The sequence below is a fragment of the Myotis davidii genome, unplaced genomic scaffold (genome assembly GCF_000327345.1).
Source record: "Myotis davidii unplaced genomic scaffold, ASM32734v1 scaffold591, whole genome shotgun sequence".
Lineage (NCBI taxonomy): Eukaryota > Metazoa > Chordata > Mammalia > Chiroptera > Vespertilionidae > Myotis > Myotis davidii.
In genome coordinates, this window is record NW_006284340.1 from 1,871,989 (window position 1) to 1,878,402 (window position 6,414).

At 38.5% G+C, this 6,414-nt stretch overlaps 1 protein-coding gene across 4 annotated transcripts in view; it reads right to left on the reverse strand.

Annotated features, from left to right (window-relative positions):
• The window catches only part of CEP350 (centrosomal protein 350kDa), a 128,204-nt gene that overhangs the window by 109,952 nt on the left and 11,838 nt on the right, over positions 1–6,414 (reverse strand). For 3 of the 4 annotated variants that reach the window (XM_006754495.2, XM_006754496.2, XM_006754493.2), the window contains exon 1: positions 6,379–6,414. The gene's annotated coding sequence lies outside the window, so the exon portion shown is untranslated. Of the gene's footprint in view, positions 1–360; positions 366–6,378 lie in introns of all 4 variants that reach the window. The other variant, XM_015570073.1, reaches the window with a different exon arrangement.

Genomic DNA, 6,414 nt, shown 5'->3' on the forward strand with positions numbered 1-6,414 from the left:
AGTTCATAAACAGGGAGAATGGGAAAAGAACAGAAAAAGTAACTTTTAGTGGCAAGAAGCCATAAGAATACTTCTTCTGTTTCAAGATCTCCCCACCTCCACATTCTCTCAAGAAACGAACCATTTTATTGTTCTCTCGTGTATCTCTTTGTCTTCTACCCTCTCCAAGATTCCTCCTACCAGCATTTATACTTAAATCAAGTCTTCTTACTTAAAACAAACAAAAAAGTCCCTCAACCCAGCACCCTACTCTACCACTGCTCTCTTTTTCCTTCAAATATCTCAAAAAAGACTATATATTCAGTCTCCATTTAAAATATTTTTCAATCACTTTTCAAGCAATTCCAATGTGGTTGCCACAGCAGCTCTCACTAAAATCACCAAAAACCTCTTCATCTCTAAATCTAATGGACATTTTCAAATAAAAAGTCCCCAATCTGCCTGACATCTTGGCAGCATTCATCACAGCTGACCACTCTCTTGAATCACTCTTCTCTTTGCTTCTATACACTACACTGTGATTTCCCACCTCCAGTTCTCTTTCTCATTCTCCTTTGCTAGTTTAAATCTCCTTTAAATCTTAAAGTTCAAAGGAGTCTGTCTGACTTTTGGGTCTTATCTAACACTATACTCTCTCTCTTGGTGACCTTATCCATGCCAATGACTGCCTCTTACAGTGAGTCAAAAGAGTTCTAGAGGTTCCAAGCTTTCTAAGTTCACAGAACTCTAGTGTCTCAGTAATTTTTTCATGGTGCCCCTAAGCCCAAAATATATGTAACAATTCCATTTATTAACTAAGTCCTCACAACTTAGTATTTATGTCATAATAACTTTGAAAAATACCTATAAACTGAAAGAAATACTTTATTTTTTTTACTAATAACAATTACTTATTAATGCGATATGTGCATCTAATAGACATTACAGATTCTCAAACCTTGAAATCACTTTGGACACCACCACTTTCATTTAGTTTCATAATGATTTTTGCACAGTACTTGCTTTTTATCAGAGCAATCCCCCCAAACCTAGCACAATCTCATGAGTACTACCTTAAACCAAACGTTTGAGCAGTGTCCCACAGCTGCCAAATATTACTGTGCTTTCCTCAAAACTTTAAAAATGCCCCAGTGCCCATGTGAATTCACTATGGTGCTCCAAGGTAACCTGGGGCACAGTATGGGAAACTTGGGTTTAAAAATTACTGATCTAGCCTACATGGTTACTTTGTAAATTCAGAAATAAGGTTTAACCTCACAAAGCTAGTAGAAAAATAAATATATTAGGGGTTTTCATAGATTAATTTTAGCCTTCCAGCAACAAAAGTTTACAAACAATCTAATCATGTGATATTCTAATAATGAAATCTGTAGATCTCTGGAAAACAACTATATTCAAAAATACATTTACATGACTGAATAATAAAAAAAATTTCTTCTTCAATATTTTCTTTTTTTAAAAAAAGGTTTCAATAATTATAAAAGTGGGCCCTGACCAGGTAGCTCAGTTGGTTAGGCTCAGTTGGTTAGAACATTGTTCCCATACAACAAGGTTGTAAGGTCCGATTCCCATCAAGGTACATACAAGAATCAACTAATGAATGCATAGGGACATATAGTGCCCTAGCTGGTTTGGTTCAGTGGAGAGAGCATCAGCCTCGGGACTAAAGGCTCGTGGGTTCGATTCTAATCAAGGGCACATGCCTGGGTTTTGCGCTCAATCCCCAGTAGAAGGCGTGCAGGAGGCAGCCGATCAATGAATTCTCTCTCATCACTGATGTTTCTCTCTCTCCCTTTCCCTTCTTCTCTGAAATCAATAAAAATATATATTTTTAAAATGTCTAAAGTATAAGAAAGTCATCCCTTCTTCAGAGATAACAAAGCTAATAGCTTAATGTCTATCCTCACAGGCCCTTTCCTATGTACATACTAGAGGCCCAATGCATGAAATTCATCCAAGGGACTCGGCCCTCACAGCACCGACCAAGGCGGGTTGTTCTGCGGTTCTGTCTAATTAGCATATTAGCTCTTTATTAGTAGTATATAGGACAAGTAAAAAAAAATCAAACTACATTTCTTTGTCTATGTGTGTGTCTGTTTTTACAAAATTGAATCATATTCCACAGTGTAGTGCAACTTAATTTTTCCCCTCAATATTATATAATGAACAGTCTTTCATGTCAGTATGTAATAGTAAATGCAAACACTTATGTGGTAATTACTATGCTTACTTAGGGTTTAAATATTAACTTATTTAATTCTCAAAACAGACCTGCAGGAGAGAACTATAATTATATCCCCTTTATAGATGATGTTAAGTAACTTGCTAATGGTCACTGCTAATAAATGATGCAGTTAGGATTTGAACCCAGAAAGTCTGCTACATGGTCCCTATGCTCCAGGATACATTCAGCTGTTCCTCAGGAGTAAATATAACCACCCCTCAAACTGTTAACAAGTGCACAGTACCTCACATCATAAATACAATATAATATTAACTAACCCCCTACCAAAGGACAGTTAGGACACTATTTCTTTTTTTTTTGGGGGGGGGGGGGAGCGGGGGGGAGGCACTTTCTTATTATTTGTAAATATTAATGACATTTATTTGTAATAATGCTAAAATGAAAATCCTTATAGATTTGTTCTTGTGCTCTTGTATTAAAATTTCTGTAAGATAAACTACTAAAAATGAAATGATTTTTGCCCTAGCCAGTCTGGCTCAGTGATTAGAGCTGCAGACCTGAGAATAGAGTGTCTCGGGTTCGATTCCAGTCAAGGGCACGTACCTTAGTTACAAGCTCCATGCAAACCCCTGGTTGGGGCACATGTGAGAGGCAACCAATCAATATGTCTCTCTCACATTGATGTTTTTCTCTCTGTCTCTCCCCTTTCCTTCCACTCCCTCTAAAAAAAACAAAACAAAAAAGAAAACAAACAAACAAATCAATGGAAAAGATTCCTCTGGTGAAGATTAACAAAACAAACAAAAAAGTGCACTTTTAATTATAATTTTAATAGGTAATGCCAAATGTCCTTCCAGAACATTGTCCCAGTTGTACGAGTTTATAGTCCCAATGACAGAGGGTTGAGATTCATATTTTAAGTTAGCAAGTACCTTTGATTCCTAAAATGAGAGACCTGTTTTGAGTTTTTAACACTGATATAGATTACCTGGTTGTTCATAATTATCCTTTCATTTGGTAATTATCTAACACATTGAACAAATGTAGTTTACTATGTACAAGGGAATTGGACTAGCTGGACTTTAAGATTTAAAACTCCCAATGCTGTAATTAAGTTACTTAAAGTTATTATAAACCTATAATTACAGTGCTAGTGTTACAGGTAGGGTCTTTTTAAAGCATCTATATTCTTTAAGTTACATTAACTATTGCCAGAACAGGTAAATCATTAAAATGGTCAATAAAGTTTTCAGGACCCACCTGTGGCTTATTCTTGGTGTCTTTTTAATCCCAGGCTGTTATTCCCCTCCTACATAGCAAACTTGTATATGCCTCTGGAGTATATTCCTAGGAACTGAGGTGTGCTTAGGAACCATGAACTAATGTGGTTTTGGTTTTTGGCTTTTAAATATTATGTCAAGACCATCAAGACCATTCTTTAGTCAATTTATTCAACCAATATTTACTATTTTACTATGTACTTGGCCCTAGCCAAGTAAAATAAATAATCATTTGATTATTCAATTTTGGAGGGTATTATTTGCAACACTAGAAATTGATATGGGGTAAAAAGTCAAAAGGTAATTATTTTGGGAGTGCCCTATAGTTCCTACATAGGATGCTGCCCCAATTCATGAATTGCTTAGTAATGCCATTTAGATCTTTAAGAAAAGAATTATTTCACAACTTGCCCCACACTGCAAAAATAGCAATCACAAGTATAGATAGCCAGTTAACTTTTTAAATCATCAGTTGTCTCTACAACAAAATCAAGATGTTACTAGTTTTCAGTTAAGCTACTGACCATGTTGCTTCAATATTTCTTTTACTAAACCAAGAATATAAATGATTTGAAGTACCAAAGATGGCAGAACTATAAGTATCCAAACAAAATGAGAGACAACAAATTAACTACAATTTCTTTTAGGAACATTGTTCAAGCAAAAAGTACATATAGAAGTAAAGCAATACATTATCAGAATTCATGACTTGTTAATAATTAACAAAATGCTATAAAAATATTAATGTTCTTAAAGAACTGGAAATCATCAGCATAAGGAGCGAGTGGCATGCCAAAAGGAAAATACATATTTTTAGGTTTAAAAAAACCAAATGCCAAAAATGTCTATATTAATATTCAATTAAAATAAAACTAATTCTAGAATGTTAGACTTACTGTGATCATTTCTCAACATGTGCAAGTATTGAATCATTATATCGTATACCTGAATTATGTTATATGTCAGTCATACCACAATAAGAAATAATGTAAAAATAAAACTAATCCTAGATCATCTGCAGAAATAAGAGCAGCATTCGAATAAATAAATGAATCTTGTTGTGTGTCAATTTCCACAACTGCAAAATAAGGATATTTACTAAACCTACTTCACAAAATTGCTATGAAAACTAAATAAAATAATGACACCAAAAAATGATGTCAGTTATTTTAGAGCAACTTCTGTTTTCTGTTCCCACTATAACGTAAAGCAATTTAGTAAATAATAAAATTGGTTAGAAAGGGACTTCATCTCCTTTCTTCTGTCCATGATATGACAGATGTGTTTAAAATAAGCAAAAAATTGGCAATCAGCCCTAGCAGGTTTTGTCAGTGAATAGAGTGTCCACCTGCAGACTGAAGGGTCCCAGGTTCCATTCCGGTCAAGAGCACATGCCCAGGTTGTGATTCTCATCATTGATGTTTCTATCTCTCTCTCGCCTCTCCCTTCCTCTCTGAAATCAATAAAAATATACATATTTTTAAAAACTGGCAATCAGAAGCATTAGAAAAAATTCCAAAACTTCCTACTTCATAAATTGATTACCCCACAGGTTGTTCAAGTATTAATGCTCTTACATAACACTCCACACCAACATAACTTAGAGAATCAGAGAAATTTTTTCACATGTGTACAAAATTTTTTACATATAACTCACTTATTATTAAAAAGCTCTGCTACTGACTATGAAAAGATAAGATACACATGTATTTACCCACACCTACAATGTATTCTGGCCGATGTTTATTTTCTGATTAAAGTATCTTAAATTCGGTGCACTGAGGGTTGGATGGCTGACTTATTTTATTGCACTGATGTGTCAACTTCGCACACCACAACAACTACACGCCCACCCATGAAGTTGTCTGAGGCAACTTCTACCACAGGTCCAACGACCAATCCTCCAAAGTCACAATCTCATGTTAGTAGTGGCACACTGCCTGAGTTAAAGACAAAATTCTAAACCAAGACACTGTCCAAGTGGAGAGCAGCTCTCGGTATTTTATCGTTGCTCCTACAAACCTTTTTTTCGGGTTGTGGCCAAGATCTAAGACAGCCTTTCCTTGAAAACCCTTAACAACCCAGGGCAGGAGGAGGCAGTTAACATGGCAACATACCCATTAACGACTTTCCCGCATGCACAACGAGGATCACCATCAAAACAAAACAATCTGGCGGAATGCGTGGATACTGACCACCACCATTCCTGGCCACCTGCTTCCTCCTGTCGAAGGACTGGCCACCACGCTGAAGCCACCTGAAAATCTACCCCGATGGGCACCTTCCTGCCCGAAGACTAAAAACCCCGTCAAATTCCAACCCGCATTCGTAACATTCGCAAAAATGTTATTTAGCATACTGGGCTACATTTAAAAGGGGGAGGGGGAGAGGGAAAATGGCAACTTTCAAAGCGTAAACCTTTTTTTAAAAAATGTCATTAGCTGATAAATCAGAAGATGACATTAAGCAGCTGCTGGACTGGAGCAGGGATCAAAGTTTCCCCTGGACTGGGGAACGCCTATCCCCAGAAAGGAACAGAAACCAGTCATCCTTGCCACGGGACCCAGCTCCCCGGAATTCCCCCCAAATATGCACGGTCTGCGGACGCAGAAGAGACACTTGGGGGACCGAAGGTGAGAGGGATCGCACACCTTGGGCAGCAGAGGGGAGGGGCGGCAGCGCAAAGCCAGCGCGTCTCCCGCAGGCACCGCTGGGACCTGAGACGCAGGTCCCATCCAGGTCAGCAGAGCCTCAGGACCCAGGGAGGGTGGCCGAGGGGGACGCCCAGCTGGGCCGGGGCCCCCCGCGCCCCGACCCGCCTCTCTCGCCGCCACCGGGGACCGGGACCGCGGGCAGAGGCAGCGGAGGCTACGGGAGCGTCCGTGGTCCCGGCCAGGTCCTCCCGCAGCTCACCTGAGAGTGTCGCCTCCGCCCTCGGCTCCCACGGGG